The 20,382-nt window shown below is 41.6% G+C and overlaps 1 protein-coding gene and 1 pseudogene across 2 annotated transcripts in view; one reads left to right on the forward strand and one right to left on the reverse strand.

The window, feature by feature from the left end:
* Positions 1–20,382, reverse strand: part of PRICKLE2 (prickle planar cell polarity protein 2) — a 363,728-nt gene that overhangs the window by 287,789 nt on the left and 55,557 nt on the right. The gene's annotated exons all lie outside the window — the stretch shown is intronic.
* LOC101432016 (uncharacterized protein KIAA1143 pseudogene) lies at positions 2,034–2,496 on the forward strand (annotated as a pseudogene).

Here is a 20,382-nt window from a genome sequence, read left to right on the forward strand (position 1 = left end):
ACTTCTGCCAAAGGATCAGGAAGGCCCCTCAGCTGTGGCCTGGAGCTGTTCTCACATCACCCATTGTTACGGATAAACCCTCTTCTCTAAATCAGTGCGTTTAATGCCCTGATGCCAGTTCAGGGGAGGTATATATTCCCATCAGACCTAATCCCAAGAATTCTCCCCGCAGCAGCCACCTGCAGAACCATGGGGGTGCTGAGGAGGTTTCCCAGTGGACCGCCATCTGACCCCCTCTAGGGTACAGCAGTGAGGGTAGAGCCAACAGAGGGAAGGAGGGCCAAGAGGGCGAGAGCCGCACCCCGACAACGCCGCGCAGGAGAGGGCACAGGCCCCACCTGGGCATTTCGGTAACCTCAACCAGTAACTTACAGATTTTTCTTGGACCCCTCTGGGATGGCTCTTCTGTCACTTGGAACTCAGAGACTGGACAAATGCAGTTCCACTACTGGGGAGAGACGGAGAATGGGTCCACGTGGCACAAACAGGGAGGGGCATTCTGCTCAGCGGGTGGCAACATCGGGTTAAGGTGAGCCCCGCAACACGGCTCCAGCCCCCCCTCCCCTGCAGCAATGAGCTAACTACCGGCTCCTGCCCTACAGGTCAGTCTCGGGATCACAGGGAGCAGCTGATGCAGCTCCCAAGGAAAGAAATTCATTTATTCAACCAGCATTTCCTACAGCTCACCTACTTCCAAGGGGACCGGAGACACCTTTCACGGGAAACACGACTACTCCATAAAACAATTAAGAAGATTAAGAGAGCAAAGACAGACCCCTCCCCCCCCTTGCACAAGAAGGACAAGAATGGCCAAGATCTACTTGGAAGTTAATGAGGCCCCGCGGTGAGTGGAAGGGAAGGAAAGAGGGAAACGGACGGGCTTCCTGAGGAATGCTTTCTGAAAAGAGCAAGAATATAAGAATATCCCCCAGACAGGGGAAGAGAGAGCCTGAATACCTACACCAGAAGAGAGGCGGGGTGGAGGGGGTTGTTAAAAATAGTACAACTGCTGTGCTAGTTCCAGAAGCGCTAAACCAGACATTCCAGGGAGCAGCCCTTAGGAATCTGCATCTTTATCAGGCTCACCAGATGACTCCTGCCCAGGCCAGGCCCCAGGGCCGGGAGAGCGGTCTGCACTGACCTCCAGGAGGAGAGCGGAGCCCTGCCCGAGCTGGCTAACAGTTCTACCAACAGCCGCTGTCTAAAGGAGCACCTGGGACTATTTAGAGTCTGACGAAATCATTTAAAGGCAGTTGCTCTGAAAGACAGCCCTGGCCATTTACAAAACTTCTTGGAATGTAAATTAAAGCTACTGCCTCAAGAATTCAAATATCTGTCAAGATGGCAGGAACAAAGTAAAGTTTCCTTAATGGAGCAAATATTGGCTGAGGGTCTTAAGCTCCAAATTTTGTCTTTTTCTTTCTTTTTTTTTTCCCCACACAAATGTTACTGCCTCCAGCTCCAGCTCCAAACAAAACAAAAAAATACCAATATCTGAACTTACAAATGGAACACCTGAGAGACAATCTTTCACAACAGTGCTGTCAAAGAGAAATACAACATGAGCCATACATGCAATTTTAAATTTTCTGGTAGGCACATTAAAAAAACAAGGAGATAGAGGTGAAATTAATTTTAATAATACATTTTATTTAAACCAGTAGATCCAAAATATGCCAACATGTAATCAGTAGTTCAAAAATTATTAATGAGATAGTATGCATCCTTTCTACCTTAGCAAGTCTTCAAAAATCATGTGATTTTGCCCTGACAGCACGCCAGACAAGCCACACTTCAAGGGCATAGCAACTGGACATGGAGAGAAAGCATTCCCTGCTAGAGAGCACAGGTCCACAGAATGGGTAAAATCTCAAATCAGGATCTAAACTTCCTCACATGGATTCCAAGGTGAATGTTTTGAGGAAAAAACAAATAAGGGCAAAGAAACTGTTACAGGATCACAAACCAACCAGCACTCACACAGATATTTTTTATATTACATTATTTAAAAGAGAGTGACCAAGCAAGCTGCAATGAGCAAGTAGAGCCAGGTCTCCGACGTGTGGCCCACTGAGCCAGCATGCCTGGCTCACTTCAAGGAAATTCAAGGAAAGGGTGGGCTACACTCAAGGGGCACACCTTTGAGACCAAGAAAATCCAGCCTTAGCTCCCTGACACAGATGATCATGGTGACAAAGATAACAGCCCCACAGGATGGTTTTGAAAAAGGAAGTCCAATTAGCTGAAGAAGTCATGGAAATTAAAGCAGAGATAAAAGCTGCCAGATGAAGAACCAGCTCCTGCCAATGGAAGAATCAAGCATCGAAAACCAGTCAAGCATCCCTCAGATGAAAAATATTCAGGTTCAATGGCAAGCTCAAAAAAAGAAGATGACACAGAAAATGAACTAAATAAGCAGGACTCAGTTAAAAAGGACTCACAAAAGCAATAAAAAACAGTAGCCTTTCTCTTGATAATGAAGATGAAAATGATTAAATTTTAGGCTTGATTTCCTTTGAGAGTATATGGTGTATTTTTTAATAACTTTTTTCCCCTGTTTTAAAGATAATACAAGTTCATTAGAGAAGATTTAGAAAATAAGGAAAAAATTTAATAAAAACTATATCCAACCGTCAATACCCCTCTGATTTGAAATATCATGTAGAAGTTAACTACTATTAACATTTTGTTATTTCTCATGTATGTGAGTTTGCATATATAAATTTTATACACTTTAAGCAAAATTGAGATTTCTTTGTATATGTGATTCAGTGTTCCACGTATCACTTGACATTATACTGCGAGCATTTTCCAGGTCAAAAAATTAAAAACCTGACATTTAAATAGCTACAGGGAATTTCTTAATTAAATGGAGCCCCTATTGCATCTTCTTTATTAGTTGAATCCTGCTTAGGGTGGGACAGATGATAATGTGGTAAAAATACCTCCCCAGCTCCTGCTAGGGGAGGCCATATGACTCCGCTCTGGAAAATTAAGACATACAAAGTGGAGGTATGCCCAATAAAGCTACTGGGTTTTTTTTTGGGGGGGGTGTTTTTTTATACAAAAGGACAGCCACGACCAGCATGAACCTTTGCCCTTCTTTATTCATCCTGCCTGAAGCGCAGACATAAAAAAAGTACCTCGCCATTTTTAAGCATCAAGCAGCCAGCCAGTTGGTCTGGGTGATCCAGTGGGAAGACTCAAGGAGCATCACTGGATCCCTGATGGCAGGCCCCACGGAGATGCTGCACCAGCCTTGGATATTGACCGCTAGGCTTTGTGATGAATGAGAAGGAAAAACACCATGTTTATTTAAGCCTTTGTCAGGTTTCTGTTACCTGCAGCCAAATGCATTCCTAATTGATACAATAAATAACTGTAGTAGAATATGCCTGTCCTGAGGCAGGTTAGTTTAGGGAAAGAAAAGACAAATCTGAGATCTGGCAGAAAAACATAGCCGTGAAACATGTGGCCATGGAATTCCTCTGAGAGAAAGACCCCCACCAGAAAATGGCTGGAAGAACCTGCAAGAATTTTCCTTGATCGGGATCAAGGAAAAGCCCTGGATATTCTCAAGAAGCCTTATCATTGGCTCCACCCCTCCCCCCATCCCAAGAATTAATGGGTGGGGTAACGAATCAAAACAGCAAACAACTGGGACCCCCTCCCCAAACATTAGCAAGTGGAAAGATGAATTAATAGTTTAAAAAGCAAGCCCAATTAGATTGGCAGTCGTTGTGGGCCCTAAGGGGAGGGGAAAATGGATGTGCAATGGATGGAACAAAGGTAAATAAGGGGGCAAAAGAGGAGTTATGTGAGAGTACACGAGGATGAATATAAAACAGCTAATATTACACCAAAAACATATAGGGGATGACAGACTAATAATGAAATCCATAAGACAAAACATAGGATAACTAAAAAATTTAGAAAACTGTACAACCTAAAGTATGGACCACATAGTAAGCACAAATGTTACCTTGTTTGAAAACTATAGTTTCGGAATCTGTACATCAGTTTCAGGAAATATGATATGAATAAGTTAAAAGATTATTGCTGTGGAAGGGAAAAGGTTTTATGGTGGATCTGGGGAAATACTGTATATTGTATATATGAATTTCGGTGATCTAAGACTCTTCTGAAGCTGACATTATGTTGGGATTCACTTTACGGGAAGTTTTGGATCACAGAGTGGTTCAACAATGGCAGCGGAGGAATACTGATATGGGATGTTATTGACAAGATATATATGGTTGACAGGGAGTTATACAGGGCATATGCCCAGGGTATATGGTAATGTCTATATATACTCATAGTGGAAACAATTAAAAACAACATCTGGGGGGGGTACTGGGCTCCTGGCTGGGGGGTCACTGTTGTGGGCCCTGGGAGAGCAGCGGCAATCCTCCAGGTGCAACGGCAAGAACCAGGAAGGAAGGAGGGCCCAACAGTGGGCTCTTGATACTAATGGCTACACTTTTGAGCCTATACACCTGCAATAAGAACAAGGCCTAGAGTAGCATTGTGCCTGGGGGTTTCCTCCTGACAGCCTTCATGTTACTCAAATGTGGCCACTCTCACAGCCAAACTCAGCATGTAGACGTGATGCATTCCCCCCAGCGTGGGACACGACACCCGGGGATGAGCCTCCCTGGCACTGAGGGATCACTACCACATACCAGCTGAAGAAGCAACTAGAAAATGACCTTGAATTAAAGATTCAATGCGGAACAGCAGAATATACCTGTCTACATATAATAACATGACTTCGGGAAGCGGTTTGACCTAATGTAAGGGGGAAATGGAAAGGAGAAATGAGATTATAAGGCTGTGAGTCTCTAAAAAAGAGTCTGGAGGTTGTCACAAGGAATACCCCTATGTACAACTGAACAGAGTCTAAGAGACAGATAAGGTAGATACAACCCCAGGTATTGGTTCTTTTGAGTCTGCGTGATGGAATTGGACTCAGAGGGGATCTCTTTTCACAAGACTTGCATGCTACTTTATTGGAATTGTAGTTGGTGCTGGGTTTGAGATATATGTAGGGGATTTGAATCTCTGGACTGATAATATGACACCCAGGCCCAGAGCCTCAACAGACTTCAGCTCCTACACTTTGATTTATTGGACTTACTCCGCTCAGCTAACATGGAGTTGAAGAAGGTCAACCACCACAACATGGAGCCTAGAGTGTCTACAACTAGAAGCAGGAGGAGTGCATCCAGTACCCATGTGGAATCTAAGCCCTCACTTGACATAGGTGTGCAATGGACACAACCAATCCAATGTCCACAGAGAAAATGTGGAATGGGTGTGGGAACGGTAGCCATGGGGGCTGCTGGGTGTGGGGAACGGGAGGAAGAGATGAGATGTGGAGGCATTTTCGGGACGTGGAGTTGTCCTGGATAGTGCTTCACGGACAATTACGGGACACTGTAGATCCCCCCAGGGCCCACTGGATGGAACGTGAGAGAGTCTGGGCTATGATGTGGACCATTGACTATGGGGTGCAGTGATGCTCAGAGATGAACTTTACCAGGTGCAATGGATGTGTCATGATGATGGGAGAGAGTGTTGCCATGGGGGGAGTGGGGGGCGGGGGCGGTGGGGTTGAATGGGACCTCATATTTTTTTTAATGTAAATTTAAAAATAAATAAATAATTAATTAAAAAAAAAAAAAAAAGCAAGCCCAGAATTAAATCACCCTTTTTTTCCTCTGCCTGGACCAACCTGCAAGTATACCTGGGACCTGTAACCTGTTATTTTCTTTCTCTTTTCTCATTTCCTTAATAAACTACTGGCCTACCTAAACTGGCATGTTCTTAAATTCTTTTTTGTAACATAGCCAAGAGCCTAGAGGAAATCCAGCAACAGTACAGAAATCTTCAAGTGTATTTCAGATTATTTCATTGGAATAAACTGTTAGAAGCAGAATTATTAGATCACAGTATTTGGATTTTTTTTTCAGGAGGTACCTGGGATTGAATCCAGGACTTCATATATGGGAAGCATATATGGGAGCACTGAGCTACATCTGCTCCCCAATGAGATCTGGATTATTCAGGGGTTTTTCTGTTTTGTTTTTAGGAGGTACTGGGGATTGAACCCAGGATCTTGTATATGGGAAGCTGGTTCAACCAGTTGAGCTACATCCACTCCCTGAATCTTTTTAAAGTTATTGATGCTTACTGTCAAATTGCTTTCTAGAGATATTTTTTCAGTTTATTGTTTCACAATCTATGAACTTAAATGATGATTTCACTTGAATGATGATTTCAGTGTACCAGCCTTGGGCTGGCACTGTCCTTTTAATTTTTGTCAACTTGATGTATTGAAAATGTATTTTAGGGAAGGAGATGTGGTTCAAATATTTAGGCACCTGCCTACCACATGGGAGGTCCCAGGTTCGGTTCCCAGTGTCTCCTAGAGAAGATAAGCAAGGTAGCGGGCTGACCCGACAAACCAGCACGGTAGCGGGCTGACCCGACAAACCGGCACAAGCTGAAGCAACATCATGCAACGAGAAAACACAAAGCGGTAACACAATGAGGACCCAACGAAGCAGGAAGCGGAGGTGGCCCAAACGATTGAGTGCCTCTCTCCCACACAGGAGGTCCCAGGTTCAGTTCTTGGTGCCTCCTAAAGAGAAAACAACAGACACAGAATGTATACGGAGAGCAGACAATGAGCGCAAACAACAAGGGCAGGGAGAGAAATAAATAAATAAATCTTAAAAGAAAAAAAGAAAATATTTTATAGTTTCATTGACATTTGCTTTGGTCTACCAGAGAGAACTGAACTTTTTCATATGTTAATGGGCAATTGTGTATTTCTTCTTTCAATTTTATTCATTCAAGAAAGCTTTAGATCAGTCTCAGTTACAAATTGGAGCGAGACTGGACAAACACTCATCTATCCCCTCTTCCAAGGATTACAGAATCAAGGACTTTAATGCACTTCCTTCACGTCTTATATTTCAGTTTCCACTTGAATTTGATCCATTATCTCCTGGGCAGAAAGCAAGACAGCGTATTTCCTGCATGGAAAATTTCAAGTTGCTGAACAGGTAAAACAGAGCATAAATGTCGGCAGAATCGGGAGGGAAAAAAAAATCAGTCCCTCAAAAGTAGCCTGGATTAGAAGTAGAGATTCAGGGCCAGATACACAGAGGCTACCATCCTGCTTCTGCCCTTTCTGCTGGGTGGTGACTTGAGGCAAAGAACTTAATTTCTCAGGGCCTCAGTTTCTTCATTTCTAGAAAGGAAAAAATCACTGTATCTACTTCAGACAGATTACACGAGTTAATGCCTAAAAATGTTTCTCATGATGCCTGGCACAGAGTAGGAGCTCAATATAGAGTAAATGATATTACCAATATTATTATTATTATATATACTTATAAAAGCACTCATGTGGACAACCAGCAAGACGTCAGAGGAGTAAGGAGATCCTAAAGTCAGCTCCTGCTACAGGGCAGTTAGTAAACACCTAGAGATATCTGGAGCTAGCTGAAGCTAGTTCATCTGCAGAGAAGATTCGTAGGTGCAACCCTCCACACCCCAGAGGCCAGTGCTCATCCTCCACTGGAGGCACAGGCAGCCTCAGGAGCTGTTCCATGGCTTCAGCTACTGATAAGTAAATTCAGTGGGCTAAAGTATAATCCTGAGATCAGCTAATGTTTGAGCCTGCCCAAGTCAAAAAGAGGCAGTAGCCGCCATCTTAACGCCATGCCTGGTACAAGGGGAAATGGGGCAGACTGAAAATCCCAGTGCTGGTAGAGACTGGGCTCCTTTACATCCAGATCAGATTGCAGCTCTAGCCTAGGCCCTAGTGCCACCTCCAGCAGGGAGGAAGCTGGGGGGACCTGCACCAACCTCTTTGGGAAAATACCAGCCAAGCCGCGGAGGCCGGTGATTATCCGACTTTGGCAGTGCAAGCCACCCCAGGAGCTATTCTGTGGCTGGAATTTGAAGCTCCGTTTTCCAAAAATGGGGGAGAAAGAGATGGTTGGCCACCAATTTCGGCTACTGATTGGTGAATTCAGCTGACTGAAGAATAGCCTTAGGAACAGCTAGAGTCTGTACGAACCTGTCCAGGTCAGAGAGAAGGAGGTGGCCACCATTTTGACTCCACCCCCAGCCTAGGGGGAAGCCATGCTGACCAAAAATCACAGTGATGGTAGGAAACAGTTTCTTCCACCCAGATCTGCCCGCAGCACTAGCCTAGGCTTCAGCCCCACCTCTGGCAGGGAGGAGGCTGGCAGGCCCTGCACTAGCCTATCCAGGAACCTTTGGCTGGCACAGGCTGAATAATCGGAAGCCTACCAGGGCAACTGCAGTCATCTTGAGCTTTCGCACTGCACAGATTGCAGCCCACACCTGCAGCTCCATCCCTGCCCCAGGCAGGGGAGAAAGGGGCATGAAGTTCCATCAGTCTCTCTAGGCACTACAGTCTAGGCCTATATTACTTGGATTATTCCACACAGCTGTGGCTCTGTCCTACCCCTGGCAAAGGAGAAAGATGGGAGAAGCTTCATTGGTCCCTGGGGCAATGAGGGCAGCTTGAGCCTCCACAGCTTATAGCACCAATTACATCCTTGGCTCCTACTGCACGAACAGCAAGGAAGAAAGGGCAGGAAGCCCTAAAGAGAGAAACTGCACCCAGAATAAATACTCTAGTAAGCCAGATGCCAAGACACCAACAAAGAATTATAATCCACACCAAGAAATAGGAAGATATGGCCCAGTTAAATGAATAAGATAAGCCTCCAGATGACATAAAGGAGTTGAGACAACTAATCACAGGTGTTCAAACAAATCTCCTTAATAAATTCAATGAGAAACTGAGTCTTCCAAAAATAGTCAGGGGGTCATCAGAGGGGTCACGTTAACACACATCTCAGCAGGACCCCAGAGAGAGCCAAAGTAGATACAACCCTAGGTGCTGGTTCTCCTGAAGGCTACAGAGATGAATCTGGAGTTCTGTGCCATGTCAGAGGGCCCTACTTTGGAGTTTGTGCTCCTGAGTGTGATGGAGTTGGACTCAGATGTGATCTTCCTACACATGCCTCTTTTGTCACTTTTACTGAACCTGTGGTTGGCACTAGGGATGGTGCATTCTCAGGAGACTTGAATCTCTGGACTGCCCATGTGCCAGCTGGGCCCTGAGCCTCAGCAGAGTTACGACTCCTACTCTCTGGTTCATTGGACTTACCCAGGTCAGCTAACAGGGAGGTGAAGATGGTCAACCACCACACCAGGGAAATGAGTGTGCCTACAACTGCAAGCAGAGGAATTGCATCCATCATCCATGTGGAACCTAAGCCCCCTCTTGATCTAGAGGTGGAATAGACAGCACCATCCCAGGATCCACAGAATGGAGGAATAAAATATGCATTAGAATGGACTTACTGATATTCTGCTATAAAACTATTGTGACTAGTAATAGAAGGTATTGTAGCACTGAGGTGGAGACAGTGGCCACAATAGTTGCTGAGGGCAGGGAGAGGGAAGAAGAGATGTGATGTGGGGGCATTTTGGGGACTTTGAGTTATCCTAAATGATATTGCAGGGTCAAATGCTGGACTTTATATATCCTGCCATAACCCACTGAATGTACTGGGGGAGAGTGTGAACACACAGGGTAAACTATTATCTATGTGGTGCAGCAGTGCTCCAAATTGTGTTCACCAAGTGTGATGAGTGTGCTGCAATGATGGAGGAGGTTGTTGGTGTGGGAGGAGTGGAGTGGGGGGTTGAGGGTATATGGGAACCTCTTTTATTTTTTAATGTAACTTTTTTGTGAGGTATATATCTTCAAAAAAATACAATTTACAAAAATGACGGAGTGGGAGGTGAGGAGTAGGTTATATGGGAACCTCTTATGTTTTTTATTTTTTTATGTTTTTTAAGGTAATGTTCTTTGTGATCTATTAACTTTAAAAAAGTGTAAAAAAAAAGACATTGGATGAGCACAAAGATGAATTTGAAAGCATACATAGAAAAATAGCAGATCTTATGGGAATGAAAGGTGCAGTAAATGAAATAAAAAAAACAATGGAATCATATAATTGCAGATTTGAGGAGGCAGAAGAAAGGACTGGTGAGCTTGAAGAAATGGCCTCTGAAAGTGAACATACAAAAGAACAGATGAAGAATGGAAAAAAGTTGAACAAGGTCTCAGCAACCTAAATGACAGCAAAATATGTGCAAACATATGTGCTTCATGGGTGACCCAGAAGAATAAGAGAGGGGAAAGGGGGCAGAAGGAATAGCTGAAGAAATAAAAGGGGCAGAAGGAATAACTGAAGAAAAAAGGTAGAAAATTTCCCAACCCTATTGAAGGACATAAATATGCATGTCCAAGAAGCACTATTTACTTCCATCCGAAAAAATCCAAATAGACCAACTCCAAGATACATACTCATCAGAATGTCAAATGCCAAAGACAAAGAGAGAATTCTGAGAACAAGAGAAAAGCAAAGCATAACATATAAGGGATACCCAATAAGATTAAGTGCTGATTTCTTACCAGAAACCATGGAGGCAAGAAGACCATGGTATGATATATTTAAGATATTCCAAGAGAAAAACTTCCAGCCAAGAATCTTATATCCAGCAAGACTGTCTTTCAAAATGAGGGCAAGTTTAGAATATTCACAGATAAACAGAAACTGAGAGAATTTCTAACCAAGGGACCAGATCTTCAAAAAATACTAAAGGGTGTGCTAGAGCCTGAAAAGAAAAGACAGGAGAGAGAGGCCTGGAAGAGAGTCTAGAAATGAAGATTATATCAATAAAAGTAACTAAAAGTATCAAAAGAGTGGCGAAATGAAAATATGGCAGATAAAACTCATATAGGAATAAACTTAACCAACGATGTAAAGCATTTGTATTCAGAAAACTGCAACACAATGTTAAAAGGAATCAGAAAAGGCCTAAATAACTGGAAGTATATTACATGCTCACGGATTGGAAAACTAAATATCAATAAAATGTCAATTCTACTCAAATTGATATACAGATTCAATGCAAACCTGATAAAAAGTCCACCAGCATTTTTTAAAAATTGAAAACACAATTATCAAATTTATTTGGAAGGTAAGGGGTCTTGAATAGCCAGACACATCTTAAAAAGGAAAAGTGAACTCTCATCTCCAGCCTTTAAATCATATTACCTAGCTATAGTGGTAAAAAACAGCATGGTACTGGCATAAGGACAGACACACAGACCAATGGAACTAAACTGATGGCTCAGAAACAGACCCTCACATGTATGGTCAAGGGATTTTTGACTAGACTGTCAAACCCACACAGCTCAGGCAGAACAGTCCATTCAACAAAGGGTGCTGAAATAACTGGATATCCATAGCCAAAAGAAGGAAAGAGGACCCTGATCTCACACCTTATCCCAAAATTAACTCAAAACAGATAAAAAACCTAAAAATAGAAGCAAGAACCATAAAGTTCCTAGAAGAAATTGTACAAAAATATCTTCAAGACCTAGTGGTAGATATTGGATTCTTAAAGGACATAAGAGTAGGACTGAGATGGACTAATGATGTTTAATATACGTGGAAGTTTAATTTAGCTTTACTGCTAAAGTGTGGAAATGTAAAGAGTAGATGGTAACACATAGTGAGTAACAGCTAGTTTATAAATGGGAATGTGGCTGAAAATGGTAGTCTAGATATGTAAATGCCAACTGACAGAATACTAGAGAATAATCTAGGAACTGAATAGCACAGTAAATCAAGAGGTGGATAAGAATTGTGTTTGATGGTACAGATGCAAGAGTGCCCTTTGTGAGCTAGAGCAAATGTACATCACTATTGCAAGGTGGTGAGAATGTGGAGAAGCATGGGAAAAATAAAACTGGAGTGACTTATAGACTTGGTTAGTACTAGTAATACAATATTCTTGCATCTATGCCAAAGATGTACTGTGTTGATAATGGGGCAGTTTGGAAAATGTGTGCCAAATGTACACTATGGACGTGGGAACAATCAGATGATATTATATTTTATCAGTAACAAATGTTCCACCAGTGTGGTGTGTTGATAGAGGGGTATTATTTGGGAATTCTGCACATGTGCATGATTGTTTTATAAGTTTACAATTTCTGTCATAAAAAGTATATTTAAAAAATAATAATAGGGTGGGTTGGGGGAAAAATATACCAAATGTAAGATAAGGACTATAGTTAGTAGTAAGATTTTGACAAAATTCTTTCCTAATTTGTAACAAATGTCTCATGACAATACAAGGTGTTGGTGGAGGGTTGATGAATTCGGGACCCCTGCATAATGTTACGCATGTTTGCTTTATAAGTTCTCAACTTTTAGTATATACTTATCGTTTATATATGTTCATACATAAATGATATAAAGATAATAAGTGGGGAGTGGGGTATATGGTAACCTCTTAGGTTTTTTGTTTTGTTTTGTTCTCTTATAGTAAATTTAATGATTTTAGCACAGTATTTTCTTAATATTTTTAACATCTCAAACCCACCTTGACATTTCCCCAGCAAGCTGCTCATGTGCACACATACCCAATGTTTTGCTTATAACTCCAGAGGCATTAAAAACCCCAGAAGCCCAGATCCCAGGTTAAGAACTTCTGAAATACAGCAACCACCACAAAGTAGTTGCCCAACAAAAGTTCCTTCCCCTATGAGCCCATGTGGGTCAGAGAATTTAGTTACTCTGTGAGGGAACATTGCTGGTTATAGCTATCTAACTTAAGAAACAGGTAAAACTAGCATAGTTTTATGTGTTTTAGAGTTTCATAAGTTTCACCTGTATCAGGAAAGAGCATAATTTATATTTCATAAGATATCCATAGCACAAAAATAGCTGTTTCTTAATGTAATTAACTCCGGCAAAATCAGATATGGTCTTTTTTTTCCCTCTCTCCCTCCCCGCCGTTGTTTTGCACTCATTGTCTGCTTTATGTGTTCATTCGCCTAGTGTCCTTCTGTGTCTGCTTGTCTTCTCTTTAGGCAGCACCGGGATCCAATCCTGGAACCTTCTGGAGTGGGAGAGAAGCACTTGATCTCTTGTACCACCTCAGCTCCCTCGTCCACTGTGTCTCTTATTGTCTCTCCTCTGTGTCTCTTTTTGTTGAGTCATCTTGCTGTGCCAGCTTTCCAAGCAGGCCAGCTTGCCACTCAGGTTAGCTTGCCTTCACCAGGAGGCCCCAGGAATCAAACCCTGGACTTCCTATATGGTAGATGGGAGCCCAATCATTTGAGCCACATCTGCTTTCCTCAGATATTGTCTTGAAGAAAATAAAATCATGAAAGAAAATAACTAAATGAAATTTCAGTTGTATAGACTGTGGATTACTAAGCAGAAGCTGGTGATTTAACCACCTTTGACATTTTTTAAGAAGTGCTGTTCAAATTATGCTTCAAGTTATGCTTATCAATAAGGAAGTATAATTTAATTTTCTGAAGTTAAGAAAGTTGCATAATTTCAAGGTGTAGAAATATAGCGCAGCCTTAGTATTAAGAAGCAGGTTCTTGCATTTAGAAAAATCAGTTAAAGATTTCTAAATAGTGAAAAGTGGCTGGATTCCAGATGCATGTTGAAGGTAGAGCCAACAGGATTTCCTGATGGGGTATAAAAAAGAAAGAAGGCAGGAAAGAAGGAGAGAATGAGAGAGAAAGAAAGGCATTGAAGATGGCTTGAGGTTCTTGGCTTCAACAACTGGAAGATTTGTCCTCTTCTGAGATCTTCAGGTAGAGCAGGTTTGGAAGAGAGAGAAAGACAAAGTTCAGGAAAAAGAATTTTCGAATAAAATTTATCTTGAGATAAGTTGACAGTTATCTGACAAGTTAATATTTTGATTAATGATCCTCTTATGTTTTATAACAACGTTTTGTGTGATCTATTTATCTATTTTAAAAAAGACAATAGAAAATGTAGTACAGGGAAGTGGATTTGTCCCAATGGATAGGGCATCTGCCTACCATATGGGAGGTCCAAGATTCAAAGCCAGGGCCTCCTGACCCATGTGATGAGCTGGCCCATGCGCAGTGCTCATGCGCGCAAGGGGTGCTGTGCCATGCAGGGGTGTCCCCCGCGTAGGGGAGCCACACATGCAAGGAGTGTGCCCCGTAAGGAGAGCCTCCCAGTGCAAAAAAAAAAGTGCCTCCTTCCCAGGAATGGCGCCGCACACACAGAGAGCTGCCGCAGCAAGATGATGCAACAAAACAAGACACAGATTTGGGTGCCACTGACAAAAATACAAGCAGACACAGAACACACAGAGAATGAACACAGAGAGCAGACAACTGGGGGGCAGGGGAGGGTAGAGAAATAAATAAAAAATAAAATCTTTTAAAAAAATGTTAATACATAAAAAATAATAATAGGGTGGGTTGGGAGAATACTTTATTAGTAGTAATATTTTGACAATGCTCTTTAATCATTAGTCAAAAATGTTTAACAACAATGCAAGGTATTGGTAGGGTGAGGTATGAGAGTCCTATATGATGTTATATATATTTGTTTTGTAAGTTCACAACTATTACTATATACTTATTATTTATGTATGTTTATGTATGAGTGATATACTTCAATAAATTGAAAAAAGAAAATAAAAGGACTCACAAAGAAATTATTACAGGACCATGGCTAGGGTGAGGTGAGTCAAGCACTCACCTAGGGCACCAAAAAAATCCCAGTAATTGAGACTATTAATATTTTAATGAGAAATTCTTAAAAACCAAAACTAATGCAGACAAAAAAAAATCAACATTTTTAAACAGTCAGAATTACTGCTTTTTACTTTAGTCTCAGGCTCCTTCAGGACCACTCTGCAGGGCACTGTTAATGTCCTGTCTTCACTTAAAATCATGAAGTTTTATTCATCTGCCAAAAGAGCGGAGGAGTCCACCAACCCCAGTTCCCGAGCTCATGGGAGACTGGACAGCTATTGGTAGCCCAGCCCCTATGTCACCCTGAAGCGTGACAAAGGAGACCAGAGTCCCAGGACGAGGGTGTGTGGAATTGAGTCTGAGACGCAGCTGCAGGGAAAACAATGAGTGTTGTGTATTTCATACAAGAACAGTCCTGAAGGCACATTCATCCGTCAACCCCCAGCAAGAGTGTGAAGGCACCAGACAAAGGTTCAAGTGAGCAGTCAACCCCTCCTTGTCATTTGAATTTTATTTTCTCCTCTCCTTCCCCCAGGGCATCCTCATACAACAGGCCTCTCTGAAGGGACCTGCCTCCCTTGCAGTCCCTTAGTTAACAATAGCAGAGATCAGATGCTGCAGAAACTGAATCTCCTTCCGACAAGATGACTTAAATGGCAAATAAATACAGTATGTGGGAGTCATCAAAATCAGCACGTTGCAAACTTCACTTCAAGCCCAGATTATCTGAAGGCATGAGCAGAATTGTCAATGAACTGTAAAAGAAAGACAGGTTGAAAAACCAAAAATGAAAACCCCACTACCAGCCTGACATTGTTGGGATGGGAGGAGATGTTACGTTCTTTCTAACCAGAGCTGAAGCTCTGGCCATTAGAGCCACGGTGCCCTTCCCTCCACCGCCCTCTGTGCCTTAACTTTCAGCATCATAACTTTGCTGCACTCGTGCTTCAGTGTTCAAGTGTAGTCAAAAAGCTGCTAATTTTCTCACTGAGTAGAAAATGTACTCTTTCCACAGAGCTGTTCTGGTAACAGCTCATTTGAGAAGAATCAACCTCATTTTCCCATTTTGTGTCAAGGAATATCTTTTTTCCACCGGCTAGGCATCTGATACAACAAAAGAAAAGGAAGAAAAAAAAAAAAACATGCAACATCCAAGGATGAGTTTCTGCAACATGGCTGCCACACCCTATTCTACTCTATTTTGGTCCAGGCTCTTTGGGCCCATGGACTCTGCAAAGTGTGACCTTTTCTTATTTGACTGCAACACTGGCCCTAGGTTGTTGTTGCAATTTGATATGGTTATGAATTCCAAAAATAGATATTGGGTTATGTTTGTAATCTGGTCTGTACCTGGGCATGATTAAGTTATGATTAGGGCTTTGATCAATGCCCTGTCATTAGGGCATTGAGTCGCCACCCCTTGTTGGGTGGGGACTCACAGATAAAAGACATGGCAAAGGACAGAGTTGAGGGTTTTTGATGTTGGAGATGCTGAAGCCTTAAGCTGGAGGCCTAGGAAATAAGGTCAGAGGAAATAGAAGCAAGCCCCAGGAAGAAAGGAACCCTCAGCCCAGGAAGAAGCAAGCCCTGGGAAAAGAGGAACCCTGAACCCAGAGAGAAGCAAGACCCAGGAAGGGCAGAACCTAGGAAGTCTGAACCCTCACAGACGTCAGAGCCATCTTCCTCCAACATGTGGAAACAGACTTTGGTGAGGGAAGTAACTTATGCTTATGGCCTGGTATCTGTAAGTTCCTACCCCAAATAAATAGTCTTTGTAACAGCCAGCAGATTTCTGGTATTTTGCATCAGCACCCCTTTGGCTGACTAATATAGTTGTCTTTTTTTACTCTGGGTTCAAGTGTCATCCTGAGCTCTAAGTCTGAAGAAAGAGACCACAGTTTTGCAGGACCCCATCTTCCATCTGAGACTTTGGATGGAGTCAACACAAACTCATGCTTGTCAGGATTTGATCACCTCAATCATCTCTTAAAATGTCCTTTCTGATATTCTGAGCATAAAGAAAAACTATTGGTTTCATTTGTTTAGATGATTAAACTCCTAGGTACTGAAAGAAAAGTCAAATTCCCTCCCCTATAGAGCCACTTTTGAAGATGGACAACATATTTTTTAATAACACTTTTCATTACAAAACATCTTCATGCCAGTTTAGGGTACACAATGAAATATGTTTTAATTTTTATTTAATTGTTCGACAATAACACATCTCTGGAACATAGTACAAAAGGCAAGTACATTCCAAGTCAGAGAAGGTAAAACTGAGGCAGAGGGAAGTTGTGGACCATTGTCTATGAGGTGCAGAGGTGCCCAAAGATGTACTTACCAAATCCAATGGATGTGTCATGATGATGGGAACGAGTGTTGTTGGGGGGGGAGAGGGGGGGTGGGGGGGTGGGGTTGAATGGGACCTCACATATATATTTTTAATGTAATATTATTACAAAGTCAATAAAAAATAAAAAATAAAAATAAAAAATAAAAAAAAAATAAAAAAAAAAGAGTCTTTAGAGAAACTGAACAGTGCACCCTAGACTACTTTCCTTCTAGTCCCACGTTCTACTTTCATCACTGCTTCTCAGAAAGTGCTTCATATACATTTTTCAAGAAGTTAACAGCTACTCCCTAAAAAACTGGGGGTGTTTCTGTGTCAAAGTAAGTCTGGAAAATGCACACTAAATTACTTTCTAGGATATTTTTGATAAATATATTAATGTGTTCTAAGCTCTGCAGTGAGAAACAAAATAAATAAATGTTGACCTCTATGAGTTGATGTAAAATAATATTTCCAACATAGTGGAAATTACGTTACAGTATTTCGCCCCTTTACATTTATGACATCTTAGCTGGATCCAGATGGGAATTTTTCCATGGTTATGTTCTCAACTAGGCCCCTACAGACAGATCATGTAAAAAGAAAAGAACACAAAAGAACCCCCCTTTTTCAATTAATGACTCCTTCTTTTAGTTTTAATTTCTTTTTTGTTGTTCTTGTTGTTTGTGATTGCGAAGAGTGGGGTTTTTTTTTTTTCCATCCTTATTTTTTTTTACAGACATGTGGGTTTACAGAAAAATCATGCATAATTTACAGGGTTCCCATGTAAATTATTAACACCTTGCACTGGTGTGGAGCTTTGGTTACAACTGATGAAAGCACATTTTTATATCTGTGCTATAAACTATACTCCATGGTTTAATTTAGGGTTCACTGTTGGTATTGCACAGTTCATAGGATTTTTTAAAAAATTTTATTCTAGTAACATAGATATAACCTACCATTTCCCTCTTTGAACTACAGTCAGATATATCTCAGTGCTGTTAATTACATTCAGAAGATTGTGCTACCATCACTACCACCCATTACCAAAATTTTTCCATCATACCAAATAGAAGTGCAGTACATTTTAAGCCTTAGCTCCCTATTGCCTAACCTTATGCTGTCCCCTGGGAACCTCTAATCTAGATTCTGATGCTATGAATTTGCTTATTTTAATGATTTCATATCAGGGAGACCACATAATATTTGCCCTTTTGGCTTATCTCACTCCACATGATGTCTTCAGGGTTCCCTTGCTGAGCCTCAGTTTCTTCACTGGAAAAATGAGGACAAGTTTCATCCTCCTAAGGTTGTTATGAGGATGACATGGGAGGAGTCACTCAAAACACTTGGCATATGAAAGGGCATGTAGTCAGCACTCAGTAAAAGCTAGCTGCTCTTTCTACTGTTGCTTCCCTTATGCACTACCACCGGGGTTCATCATAGCAAAAAGGAAAGTGCCAGGCTCACTATACAGTGTATCTGGAGCTCTTCCAAGAAATTCAGTTGGGCTTAAGAGTGGTTCCATCTTCCTACTTCCCCTAACCTCTCACTCTGCCGTTGTCCATCCTGAATCCCGCTCTCCTCTCCCATCCAATATCATATCCCATGTACAAATGCCCCAATGGCTCCTACTTTCAACTTCGCTCTGGCCCCCAGAGGCCCTCATTAGGAACTTTGGAAATAGAACCAAGGAATGGGCCCCAGTGACAAGAGACCAGGAGAAGAGGATTCTACTTTCAAAAGCAGAACAAACTGAGTGACACCACATATGAAAGGGAGCAATCTCCATTTTGCTCAGTGCTGCTTTCATTTTAATGAGGCATTGATTTGTGACTAAATAATTACCTGGTTAAAATTTATTCTTGGGTAGAGTTTCAACAATACAAGTCAATAAAGATCTGATTTGACTAAAAGGATCAAATTCAAGAGGCATGAATTTCTTTTCTGTAAGGCAGTCGACAAATTAGGTCCTTTCACCTAAAGCCAGGAACAAAGATGACTAAATTATGCACAACTCAACAAATGTTTGCCAAACAGTCGATTTTGTGGGTCTATCATCTCAGGCACATTTTTCTTTCAAATGCTAATATACATTTAGGGGTTATGATTGGGAATAAATACCCCCTTTCAAGTACTTATTTGGGTTGCTGATAATTATCAAATGGATTCAAAGGCATCCATTTCCACTGTGCTGTACTAAAAGGCTCCCTTAAAATAAACCAGTAAGCAGAAATTAAACACATTTAAGGATTTTTGTGCAAACACAGGGCACTGGGCAAAAACAATCTTACTAAGTTGGAGGCAAGGAGAACAGATATCAATACAATTAGAATATTAAACAAACAAAAGCCCACAGACATCCAATGCTGCCAGTGTCTCAAGACAGTAAGTTGTTTTGCCAAAGAAAACCATGGAAATCTCAAAAGGTAGCGATTTATAAAGCAAGAATGCCAATCAACTGCAATATACTCTGTGCACGCCTATATGTGACCACAAAATGCTACGTTGGACAAATGTTAGGGATTTGTCTTGAAACCACAGAAGCAAAAACACTAAGCATCAGAGTTGGGAATGGATTCTCAGAGAGCCAGCTGGGTGTAAGTGATCTGGTCCAAAGGAGAGTGGAACCACCTTTAAAAGATACCATGTGATCCATATGCCAGTTGGGCCCTGAATCTCAACTTAACTGCAGTACCTATTCTCCAGTTCCTTGGACTCACCCAGGACAGTTAACAAGGTGATGATGATGGACAACACCCATTCCAAGGAACAGAGAGTGTCTGCAACTGCAAGCAAGATAGGTGCAACCATCTGCCCCATGGGATCTAAGTCCCCTCTCAATTAGAGGCAGAGTGGGCATTACCACCCCTGAATCCTCAAGATTAGGGAATGAACAATGGACTAAAGCAGACTTACTATTTTTCTACAATAGACTTGTTGTTATTCTAGCAATGGAAGAACTTGCATCACTGATATAAAGGCAGTGACCATCAGAGGCTCTGAAGGAAAGGAGAGTGAAAAATAGGTGTAATAGGGGGCATTTTGGGGACATTGGAGTTGTCCTGCATGAAGTTGCAATGATAGATACAGGCCATCATATATTTTGTCATAACTTACAAAATTGTAAGTGTAAACGATAATATAAACGATAATCTATAGTTAGTGGCAATACTTCAATATGCGTTCATCAATTGTAACAAATGTACTGCACTAAAGAAGGATGTTGTTGATGTGGGAAAGTGTGGGAAGGGGAGGGAGTGGGGAATATGGGTATCCCCTATATTTTTTATGTAACATTTATATAATTTCCTTTATATAAATAATAATTTATATAAATAAATAATAAAATTTCCTTTAAATAAATAATTTTAAAAGATAC

The sequence above is a fragment of the Dasypus novemcinctus genome, chromosome 26 (genome assembly GCF_030445035.2).
Source record: "Dasypus novemcinctus isolate mDasNov1 chromosome 26, mDasNov1.1.hap2, whole genome shotgun sequence".
NCBI classification, from domain to species: domain Eukaryota; kingdom Metazoa; phylum Chordata; class Mammalia; order Cingulata; family Dasypodidae; genus Dasypus; species Dasypus novemcinctus.